This window comes from Lotus japonicus, chromosome 2 (assembly GCF_012489685.1).
Source record: "Lotus japonicus ecotype B-129 chromosome 2, LjGifu_v1.2".
Lineage (NCBI taxonomy): Eukaryota > Viridiplantae > Streptophyta > Magnoliopsida > Fabales > Fabaceae > Lotus > Lotus japonicus.
In genome coordinates this window covers 57632360-57644549 of record NC_080042.1, presented here as the reverse complement: position 1 = coordinate 57644549, position 12190 = coordinate 57632360, and the positions used below count along the sequence as shown (strand labels likewise).

General features: G+C 34.7%; 1 long non-coding RNA gene and 1 other non-coding gene across 2 annotated transcripts; both read right to left on the bottom strand.

Annotated features, from left to right (window-relative positions):
• Positions 1–513: 513 nt before the first annotated feature.
• Positions 514–4635, bottom strand: LOC130735489 (uncharacterized). The gene is made up of 4 exons (XR_009018471.1): positions 4168–4635; positions 3465–3582; positions 1847–1967; positions 514–1710 (listed from the first exon to the last, which is right to left on the bottom strand). It is a non-coding gene; the product is annotated as an uncharacterized LOC130735489 (long non-coding RNA).
• A 3023-nt stretch (positions 4636–7658) lies between these two features.
• Positions 7659–7730, bottom strand: TRNAK-UUU (transfer RNA lysine (anticodon UUU)). Its single transcript has one exon. It is a non-coding gene; the product is annotated as a tRNA-Lys (tRNA).
• Positions 7731–12190: the final 4460 nt, after the last annotated feature.

Genomic DNA, 12190 nt, shown 5'->3' with positions numbered 1-12190 from the left:
CTCCTTCTCCCTCTCCACCCCTCTTTTCTCTCTAGCTTTTTCTCTCATCTCACTCTAATTCTCGAGAGAACTTTACTTTATTAATTTGCTTGCTAATAATGTCACCCTTATATATTAATGTACAATTAGCATCATATTTTATTGTTCCTTACATGTTCCAACAATCAATTAATTATTAAATGTGTTCATCGTAGTAGTTAAAAGTAGTTGTTTGAATCTCTAATTTAAAAGTTTGATTTTTAGGAGTCACGATTTTAGAAGATCTTTAATATTCATCATACTTGGGTTAAAATTATGAGAGCAATTTAATTTTTTTCCAGATATATGACAATGAATGTGTTTCAATATGACGCATTGGACCTTATTTACTATAAAATACTATACAAGCGAACTCTTGGCTTGCATTTGAGACAGATTGAATCTCTCTTACACTATAAATTAGATTCAACAAGTTACAAACTATATACATGTTTAATGATGTACGGTTGAACCATCAATGTGATAGTTTGGTGGTAAACAAGTTAGACGTCCTAAGGGAGAAAACACAACTTTAATCCCTAGCGTTTGGTGTACACGTTTGAACGGAACGGAACGGGACATATGGGTTCTGTTCTACGTTTGTTGTGTTTTTTAAATGGAACAGAACAGAACATAATGCTCCTAGAACAGGACATTTTGGTTCCGTGAAAAAGGTGGAACCGAAGGAAACGGAACGGAACACTTATTAAAATATTTTACAAAGACAAAATTACCCTTAATCTATTATCATATTTCCTTAACTCTACCCTTCCCTCTTCTCTGACAATTTTTTTCCTCTCAAATCCGTCCAGCAATTCCTCTTCCATTTTTTTTCTTAATACTCAAATCTTGTGAATCTGCTCAAACATGGTTACAATCAAAGTTCATGGAACCCTCCCCACAATCACTCGACGTCGCAGAAGACAAATGAGGGATGAGAAATAAAGACGAAGAGACAAGGGAGAAGGACGTCTGGTTCACGATGTGGCTCCGTTCACAGCGATATGAGCATCCATGGCAGCGGATCTGGACATTTAGCGTGATGGTCTCTGGTCGCGGCGTGGCGGAGATCCAGTGGCGGACCGGCTCCACACGATGGGGGCTCGACTTGATGGAGGCAAGGCTTGCCGGTGGCAGTGGCAGATCGAAGTTGCTTGGCTGTGAGAGGAAACCACCATGAAAGGGGAAGATGCCATTGAAGGCGTTGCTGCAGCGCTGTTTGGGAAAGAAACGTGTTTATCTTCTTCTTCTTTTTTTAAATAATCAAAATATCTTCTTATTTTTTAAAACTACCTTATCTTCTTTATTTTTATTTTTTTTGAAATCTGCGTTATCTTTTTTCCCTTCTCAAATTCAATCTAACTTTTAATGTTTTTTTTAGAAATGGAAGATAATATAATAATTTTTTTATGCTTATTTGTATATAACAATATATAACATATATCAAACAATAATAAAAAAGAAAATTATGTTCAACTAAACATTAAATATGATAGGGATATATAGGTAATTAATCTTGTTGTTCTGTTCTGTTTGTAACATATTTACCAAACACAGTATACAAAACACAATTGTCCTATTCCGTCCTGTTCCGTTCCGTTCTGTTCTGTTCCGTACTGTTCTGTTCGGTTTCCAAACGTTAAAGTCATTTGTTGGAGGGACAACTACAATTTCTCAAACGCGTGACGACATCTGTAAAAAAAAACAAAGAAATATAATGTATGGTAGAAAATGTTCACATTCCAATTTAAAAACACTAAACTAACAGGAAATTCATATGCAAACTGGTTTTGCATTTATCAAAACATTCACTGTTCAGTGCACTCACAGCATCATAATACTACAGAGTGGAGGAATCTCTCAGATACGGAATCGGAATCATTCGCCACCGTCGATTGTTCCGCCGGAAAACAATTTTCAAGCAAACAACCAACCTGCATCTAAAAAATCTGCAAGTAAATTCGTTAAGAGAATTATTAGCAAATGTTTGTGTTTCATAAACTAATAAGGCCCTGCATACTTTGGCTTTTTTTTTAATATCGGATACTTTGACTTATTTAATCAGTATTCATAAATATATATCAATGATCTTTTATGATGATGTCATTCGAGGGTTGACCGAAGTTATTAAAGAAAATTTTCCTTTTTTAAAGTAGGGTGGTTGTGTTCTTTTCTTTTGGGCTGTTGTGTTTGTTCCTTGGGTGGTTTGGTGGTTTTTCCCTTTTTTGTAGTTTGTTCTCCTTTTTGTTTATTAATGAACTAGTACCTTTTACCCGTGCGATGCACGGGGGATAGTCATTTTTATTTATCGTGTGTTCTTTTTTAATAAATTTGTGCTAGATTTATTATGTTTATTCAAAAAAGAAGAAGAAATTGGATTAGTTATAAACCATGAGGCAAATAGAGTATGATATCAGTTACAAATCTTAATTGATAATAAGCCAAATAAAATAGGTTATAACTCTTTTATTAGATATTTCTGACTTTATAATCATGATAATGTTTTGATCAAAGTAATTAAATTGGGATGATTTACATCATAAATTAATCTTATTTTTCATGTTTTTTTATGTCTTCCATTTAATAATTTATGGAATCTTTGTGGGGCAATTCTCCTTCAAGGTGAATCCGCTCTTATCTGTATCTAACATGTGGGTATATGTACCTGTAAAGTTATTAAAGATCGAGCCTTTGTGAAATCTAATGCAAATACCTCAACACAAACTATGTGAAGTGCACATTTTGAATGAGCATTGATACTAATTTATATAGTTTTGGGGAAAAGAGTTTGTGAAAATATTATTTATCACATGTATCTTCTCTTCATGTAATTGACCTAACTCTAGTGCTATAAATAAAGGAGGCTGCATCAAGCAGCCACACCCCATTTCACAACATTTACTTTTCTGATTTCTTTTTCTCTTCTCCTCTCTGACCCTCTCACTTGTACTGCCTTCATTTCATAACAATAGTATCTTTTCTCTTAGTACTAAATTTTCTCAAATTCCATATGATAAAGTTATATTCTATAGCGTTATATTTCTCAAATTCCATATAGTATATTTAATTTAGTAAAGTTCACACTCAATCATATTATGCCACATAAGACAAACGGTTATATTATTTTTTATTTTAATTAAAATAAAAACATAATTACTGATGTAGCAAAAATCAATTAAATCCATATGTAAATAAAATCTTAAAATGATGCAATGTACAAAATCTCATGATACTGATTAAAATCTCTTAAAATGTTATAAGCAGAACCACTATTACGGACTAAACAACTTTAAGCTAACAAAGCAATCATAAAGGAGAAGCATATGAAAAAGAAAGAAAAAAAAAACAAATTAAAAATGATATCTTTCAAAACATTAGAACAGAGGGTGTTATTTTTTTTTTTTTTACAAATCACAATTTTAAACACAAAACATTGATCATGTTACCATTTTAAATCCGCTTTTCTTCCTAAGGTGCTTCTTGCAACCTTTTGCTCAGACTGAGCCTTCACTCCCACGCACGGCCAGTGAAGGAACTGCTAAACTTTACAGTCCAGCACCGAACCTGCAATTGACAGAGCACCCACCATCTTATCTCACTAAGCCAACCTCAACAACAGCTCCTCTCTAAAACACACCTCAGTGGGAAGTGTTCTCGAAGAGAAAATGAAACACAATAAGTAAATTAATGCTAGAACTGCTGTCCAATATAAAGGTAATTTCATGCACATAAGCTTGGATCTAGTTGGATTTAATTTAGAATTGAAGCAACCAAATATTTCCCTCAATGATGCAAATGATAGAAAATAAATTAGAAATTGATACCTGCGCACAAAGCAGTGGGAATGCCACCAAAAGTTTGGAACAAAATTATTTCTAAATGGAAACTCTCATTATAGCAGATAAGTGCCATTTTTCTAAATGAAAACTCTCACTATGGCAGGTAAGTGCTCAATTCAGTACCAATTTATATGCTTTACTCAACATTTGTTACCAAACTAATGAATTCTACCTTTATATTTGCATCTCTTGTTCCATGGCGAGTTTCAAATTCCGACAAATTGATAATAAGAATTAATAATTAAGGATAAAAGAACTCAGCTTATTTTCTAATTCACCTTCAAACAACAACACCTCAAAGGAACTATACCTTACCATAGCAGAACTACTGCAACTCTGCATAATGAGGGGGCTGTTGCACAACTGCTGAAGGAGAGGCTTTGAACGAAACTCACCAAGAGAGCAAAAAGCAGCAACTCTTGAAAGAGTATATTCAACAAAATTCCTCTTATTGGGGAAAGAAATCCATTTATTCCTCTTATTAATGACTGCAATGGGTAGGTGTTCAATATACCCATTTTGCAAATATCAGAAGAACAAATATCAATATTCAATTATTCATTGGGGGTTTCTAATGCTTTAGAAGGTTGTGCAGGTAGGACCTGCCAAAAAATATTTTAAGAAGCCACCATTAAATTATACCCTAGAATGAGAAGGATTGAAATCAAGAGTAACCACACATTTAATAGAATAATAACCCAAAGAATGAACAGTATAGCCAAAGTCAATTTTCATAACAATATTGTCTTCAAATGAACATCCAACAAATGCACTTGCTAGTAATATAATTGTCAAATACTATCCGGGAGGAGTTAATCCAACCTCACCCAGAAGAAGAAAAAACCCAAACTGACTCAAATCAAATCATCAAGCCAAAAATTCAAAAATAAGAGAAACAACCATGAAGTTCAATCAACATAAATGAGGTTCAGTTCTAAGATTTAGAGGTTACACTATTAACTTCCAAACCTCGACTGAGAACTTGAGCTAGTCTGGCTTAAAGAAATTTCATTTGCAGCATGCTTGTTCCTAATTAATAGTTTTCATGTCTTTTTTCTTGGTCAAATCCAATTCAGCCTGCTAGGGCGTCCACATTGAAACCCATTTTAATCATCATATGACAGTGAAATCTAAAGAGTGTATGCAGAGGAAAAATTAAAAGAAAAACAGAAAGGAGAAAACTGCTGATTTGCTTTGATATTTACTGCAAAGGAAATTAATTAAGAAGTTGAGCTAAATGAGATTATCTGCCATCGTAAGCTCCTCAAGTGAGGCTGCTCCTAGGGATGGCAATGGGTAGGGTTTGGGTAGGGTACTATAGTACCCATCCCCATACCCGCATTTTAAAAACATACTCGTACCCGTCCCCATACCCGCGTGGGTAACAACTTCAGTGCCCATCCCCGTACCCTATGGGTACATATATGCCCGTACCCGTACCCAATACCCGCAATTTACTTAAATAAAATACAATTTTTCGCATTTGCATTTTTCAATGAAAAAGAACATGATTTGCTATTATAAAATGGAAACACATTAATTAAAATACAAAACATCATCGAAATACATTAAGTATAAATTCAACACCTTAGTCTCAAAATATAACATAATATAACGTATGTATGAGAAAGAAATAGTGTATGAGAAAGAAACGGCTTGATGATGATGAAATAGGGTTTGTATCAGAAGTTGAAAAGAATTAGTGGCAGGTTGGAAATGTATGATCTTTGGTAATTTCCAATAAGTTTCTTGGTAATTGCTAATCAATTAAAACTAATCTTTTTTTCATTTCTAGGCTATGATTATATCAACCAAAAGTCAGATTTATTAATATTTTTTTCCTATAATCTCATAGTAGTTAAGATTTTTGGTTTCTAACCAAATTTAAATTTAAGATATACTTTTAATTTAAAAAAAATTCAGTTTCTAATATTTTATCTCTTTATAATAAAATTTGAAATGTCAACACTCAACGAGTTTAAATAAAATTTTAAAGGTATTGTTTTTTTTTTTTGAAACAGAAGGTATTGTTTAAATTTATAGAGAAAAGTATACGGTATATAAGTTTTATTAATATATATATATATATATATATATATATATATATATAATGGGTGCGGGTATGGGGCGGGGTGGGTACTATAGTACCCATACCCGCACCCGTACCCACTAAATTTTGCGGGTAATTACCCATACCCAACCCCATACCCATATAGCGGGTTTTTACCCTACCCATCGTGGGTATTTTTTGCGGGTACCCACTGGTCTCGGACCCATTGCCATCCCTAGCTGCTCCTAGACATAAAACAGTACAACATCAATGATATAAGCAAAGAAACTTCAGTTTGGATAATAAAATTGGTCATGGTGGATTTGGAGCTATCTATTATGCAGAATTGAGAGGCAAGGTTCTGTTTATTGGTAAAAAAAACTAAAACTGAAAAACAAAATCAGCAAAATATAGTGTTGTGGTATTCACATACCTTTCAAGAAATTGAAACGCTCCACGCCATAGCTTTGTATTGGCATAATAACCTTTCCTAGATCACGTTTTGCACGGCTCATTGCACACATGATATTCACTTAACAGCAATCTGAGATCACATGACTGGATATTGATGGACATGACATGAAATTTCATGAGTTATTCAATGCCTTGCACCGAAACAATTGTACCTTAATAGTTAAAATATTAAAAATCCATATGAATAACAGTGGTGATTAAGTCAGGTATATATTCGGGTATATATTCGCTTGTCCAAACACTGAAATCTAAACAACCAATTTTCTCTAATTTTTGTTACTGGAAGGCTTCCACCAGCAATGCCCTGATTTTATATTCCCATGCTTGAAGTCATCCTTCATTAAGCTACTGTTGATAGCGGTATGAAAGGTAGCGCCACAGAGCGAGCTTCCAATCAGAGGCACGATCGGCGATGCATGTCGATCGGAGCTTGTCGCCCTTCCTATCCCAATGCACGCCGTGTAACGCTGAAGACTTCACCAACGACGACAACTGTTTCGTCGCCGATGGGAGCAACATAATCCGGTGCCAATGGTATCATTAGTAAGAATCTGAAGCTGCATCCACCGAACCTTCGATGCAAATCCTTCCAGTGCTAAAAAAAATAGTGCTTTAATGAGGAAAAGAAGTGAAAGAAATTAATAAGGGGTAGTGAAGAGAATGTGAAAGATCTAGTGGCTAAGAAACTGATGAAGGATTGAAGGGTAGTGAAGAGACCAAGGAAAACCAAAAGTCAAGAGGAGAGTGAGAGACGGTAAAGCATTAATGTGTGCACTATCAGATGGAATGGAATGAAAGAGTGAATATGATCCAATTAGAAACCTAAATTCTAGTGAATCAATGAATGGATGAGATTCAATCTAAGTGAAATAAAATGCATTTTTACTAAAATATCGATGCCCAACTTTCATAATTTGTGAAATTAATCGTTAAATGACAGGTTTATCCCTAAGGCTGTACAAACTCTCCCTTTATAGAGTTTATAGATAGATAGATAGATAGATAACTCTCTTTTGCTCTAAAAAAAATGATCTTTTATTATAAAAGTAAAAAATATTAAGTTTTGTTTGGTCTATAAACAATTCGGCAAATAAATATATAGATTTTTTTTATTGTAGCAAATAAATATACAGATATTCTTCATGGAAGTTATATATTATTTCCTTTAATAGGTATTCTCATAAACATTGCAAGATTTTGAGTGTGGGATATGATTTAGAAAAAAAAAATGCCAGTATATGAAGGAAATATCACAAAACATGATTTAAATTTTAAAACGCCGTCTGTGGGGATCGAACCCACGACCACGTGGTTAAAAGCCACGCGCTCTACCACTGAGCTAAGAAGGCTTGGATGATAAATCATAAATAAGCATTTAGTTATTATAACATTAAATAATAACTTGTTTAGTGCAATGTTTTTTAGCCCATTTCTTTTTAAATGTGCATATATGGTTGTTAGATATAATATGTTACACACGAAAACAGAAAAAAAATTATTACAATGATTTTTTGGTGCTAATAATTTATGAATATATGTGCATATGAACTTTTGAAAAATAAAACAATTATACTGTGGTTAAAATTTGGAAGCCATTAATAAAGCATGCATTTGTTTAGGTTGTAGTATAGTAAATTTGTCAAAAAGTCTCACATTTACTTTACATATGACCAAATTAGTATTTATTAAAGTATAACAATCCACACATTCAGGTCTTTATAAATTAAAATTCTAGGTAATGAGGGGAAAAAGTTGTACATGTAACAATGTCTTCTGTTTGAGATTGCCATGTGATATAATAAAATGGGAGTGGTAAAAGCAGGGGAACAATTTAACAAAGTGAAGCTAATTAAAGCTGATGAAGAACTGCAAATACAAAATTGCTAATTAATATAGTGTTTTATTGTAGTGAAATTGCACTTTGATCTCGTAAAAACTCCACCTCCAATGTTTAAGAGGTTTGAGTCCTAAAATACTGAGAGTGTTTTACTGTTGTGATATTAAGTGTGAGTAAGTCCCACATTGAAAGATAAAGATAAATTTGAGCGATTTAAATCATCTCATTTATTTTTGCTCAAGGGTGGTATCAGAGCCGATGGTTGTTCGACCAGACTCATTGTTTCGAAAGTCTTCATGGCTATGTTGTGACCAGGCGGCGAGTCCCGTTGATTAGCCCAACGACGGTGCAAGTATTTGAGGGCTTCCGCTTCCATTCGAGATTGACTCACACTTGAGGAGGAAATTGTTGTGATATCAAGTGTGAGTTTTATTTTTTGATAAGCAAATGAATTTCATAAATAGGAGTACAAGGAGTACTCCCACATTGGAAGGTAAGGATAAATTTGAGCGGTTTATATGTGAGAGAACCCATACACCTAATGCTTTTAGGTTTTGTGTGAAAGATGTGATGTCCAACTCACTTGTGGTTCTCTCTTTAGCTTTTTTTTTTGTCAAAGGTAAGCATATCATTAATAACATGGGCCAGGCCCATAACCCAAAAGGGTAGTACAACTGGTTGGCAAAGCCCAGAGAAATACAAGTCAGTTTCTAACACTTGAGCCCAAGACTCCTTTCTACTCCTAACCCAAAGTTAGAAACTAGGAGATTAAAAATAAAACTACTTGCAACAGGCCCAAGAGGACCAAGCCCGTAACACTGAGCCCAGCCCATGAACCATAGGTCAGAAGAACCCTCGCCCAACCACAGAGGAGATGGCGGTGGATCGGCGGAGACGGAAACGGAAGTGACTCCAAAGCTCAACCCATAGTCTGATCTGCTTCAAATAAAGCGAAAATTTGATTTGAACCTAACAATGTCGCTTTTCAGCCTTGCCGGCTCAGCCGTCAGCAGAAAACATCCCTGCTACAAGGACATCAGTGCTCAACACTTTAGGTCAGGGGACCAAAGAAACAGAGACCAGATCTGGAAGAAACAACTTGGAGGTGCCTTTGTAGACGACGGTGGCTTCGGTTGGTGGTTGGTGGAAGCAGGTGAAGGCCGCACTGGTGAGTTGTTGCAGGTGGAACAGCGGAGGATGTGAGAAGAGCGTGGCGTGAGAAGAGTGTGGCGGCGGCGGCACGACGGTGGTTGCACGGCGAGGGCGTTCAGAGACCCATGGGGAGAGCAGATCTGTGTAACCAATAGAGATGGAAGGAAACCATACACAAGGGAAGAGAAAAACAGCAAGGAAAACTCACTTATTGGGTAGCATATCCACCTAGAGTGAAAGATAACCCACCTATTGTGGGGAAAAAGACCTCCCTAATGGAGGAAAAAGGGAACCCCCAAGGGGGAGAAGCCCCCAAGGGGGTGGCGGCTCAGAGGAGATGAGATGAAACCCTTAGCTCAATATGTACAATCCTCCGTAGTTTAAATCATCTCATTTAATTTGGCCCAACATTACCTACTACTACTCTTGGACCAAGGGTTAATGTCACTGTTAAGTTTTGTACGAATTTCCAGTTCAAAAAAGCCTAGAACTTTTAATCTAATGGAGGATATCATATTAGATCATGCACAAAAGTGAAATAAATTCAAGCACCACGTAGCACGAGGTTCATGAAATGTATTGTAATGGTTGCTCATCTCATCATTTAACAATAAGATGAATGGATTGTCCATTGAGAATAGGTACATGTAATTAACTTCTAATTAAATTATATTTTGTAAACGGTAATTTGAAAAATGTGATTAAACATGAGTAAATAGTTATGTCTTCTTCTATAATAGAAATTAGAGTAAAGTACACTCACTCCCCTCAAGGTTTGTTAGAATTACACTCCACCCTATTCTTATCTAAAATCTACACCCCGCCCATTTTATATAGAGGCAAATTTAGTGACGAAAAATATTCTTCATTAATAATTAGTTATTATTTAAATTGTTAATCAATTATTTCAAAAAATATTTTCAATATAATCCAATAAATTTAAAAATGAAAACATCATAGTCCTCCTCATTCTCTCAATCGCGTTCTTCCTCCGTAAATTCACAATGCAAATTCACATAGTGAAACATGCTTGTATTTTCATATTTGGTAATAATTCAATTTTAATCAAAATAATCTCTTTATACCTCCAATTTTCAAAATTGGATTGTAGACCCAAAAAGCAACACAAATGGGTGAAGAAAATAGAGAAACAAAATTAAGAAATATGAAGTGGATCGGGGGTTATTAGAACCCAACGATGCGGTGGAGCACCGTTTTTAACAAAATCCACATCTTAAACCAACAGAGCGATCGCTCACAACTTAAAGGGATGAAGTTCACAAGAATTAGTTGAACAAAGGGCTTTGGGGATGTGCGATTCACGTTCTGGGGTTCAGGTCGCAACAAAACTTTGAGGCATGGTGGTGCCATGGGGTTTCACATTCTGGGACGGTGGCCGCCGTGTTAAAGGGAGCAAAGGCTTGGTGGTGACCGTTTGTGGTGAGAAATATGATTTGGAGATAGATGAGACGTGGACTTAACAGACAGAGTGAATGATTTTTTTAAATTTAATTCAGTACAATTATTTTCATAAATTAATGTATGATAGCGTATATGCAGTAAATTTATTTAAATTTTAACTAATTAGTAATTATTTTTTATTAGTGACGAATTTGTTTTCGTCACTAAATTTTGCCTTTATAAAAAATGGGGTAGAGTGTAGATTTAAAAAAAGAATGGGGTGGAGTGTCATTTTTGCAAACCTTGAAGGGATGAGTGTATTTTACTCTAGAAATTATCATGTGAATCCTTGAGAAATAAAAATGGTTCCATTTAGTCATTTGAAAAAGGATTATAGAACCATTTAGTCATTTGAAAAAGGATTATAAATGATACGGTGACTTGCGCTGAACTCCCCTGATGTTTAACATTATTGCATTGATCTTTCCTCTATTATTTAATAAGATATTAATCACATTTATTTTATTCGGAGCATTGCACTAACCTCTAATGTTAAATATTATTGCATCGGCCGACCCTAAGATTTATTATTATAGCTAGGAGTGGCAATATGGGTTGATGGGACGGGTTGGGCCAAACCCGCCATAGACACGTTAAAATGTGGGTTGGGTTTGCCCACTTTTGACATTTGTGTTGAAAATCTCAATCCAACCCATATATTTGGCAAACAAGCGATTAACTCACTTAAAAAATATAGTAATAAAAAAGTTGTATAGTGAGAAAAAAACGTTAAAAAAAATTACAAGTGCAAGATCATACATTTTATCGTATTATCCCTATGTAGTTTTGTGATACTGATTAACTGATACTGATTATTAACTTTGACACAAAATGCATAAAGAAAAGAACTTTGAAGGAAAAATGCAAGAAATTTTCATTTATATAATTACAGATATTGTATAACTTCTATTTTCTTTTTCCTATCAATTTTTTTCCCTGAAGTTACTTTTATTACAAACGTTTCTTGAATTGAAGCTTTATAATGTGTAGTTAACAAGGACTCAAGATATTCAAATTGAGAAATCTATTGCATATTTGTGAACTAAAAAAATTATATGGGTCAGTAAACAAATTTGGAGCATGAGGTCATTTGGTATATTTTTAAAACTAAATAATAGAAAAAAATCTCAACCCAAGAGACCAACCCAACCTGCCTAAAACCTGCTAAATGGCGGGCTCAAACTATATGGGTTATGGGGCTAATGGGCCTAATACCCCTAACTCAACCCGTCTAAATATGATGGATGAACGTGTTGGCCCATCAGACCCCTAACCCATATTATCACCCCTAATTATAGCACTCAACGCCCCTTGGACCCTTATCATTGCGCATGAACTATATTCAACATTTGACAACCA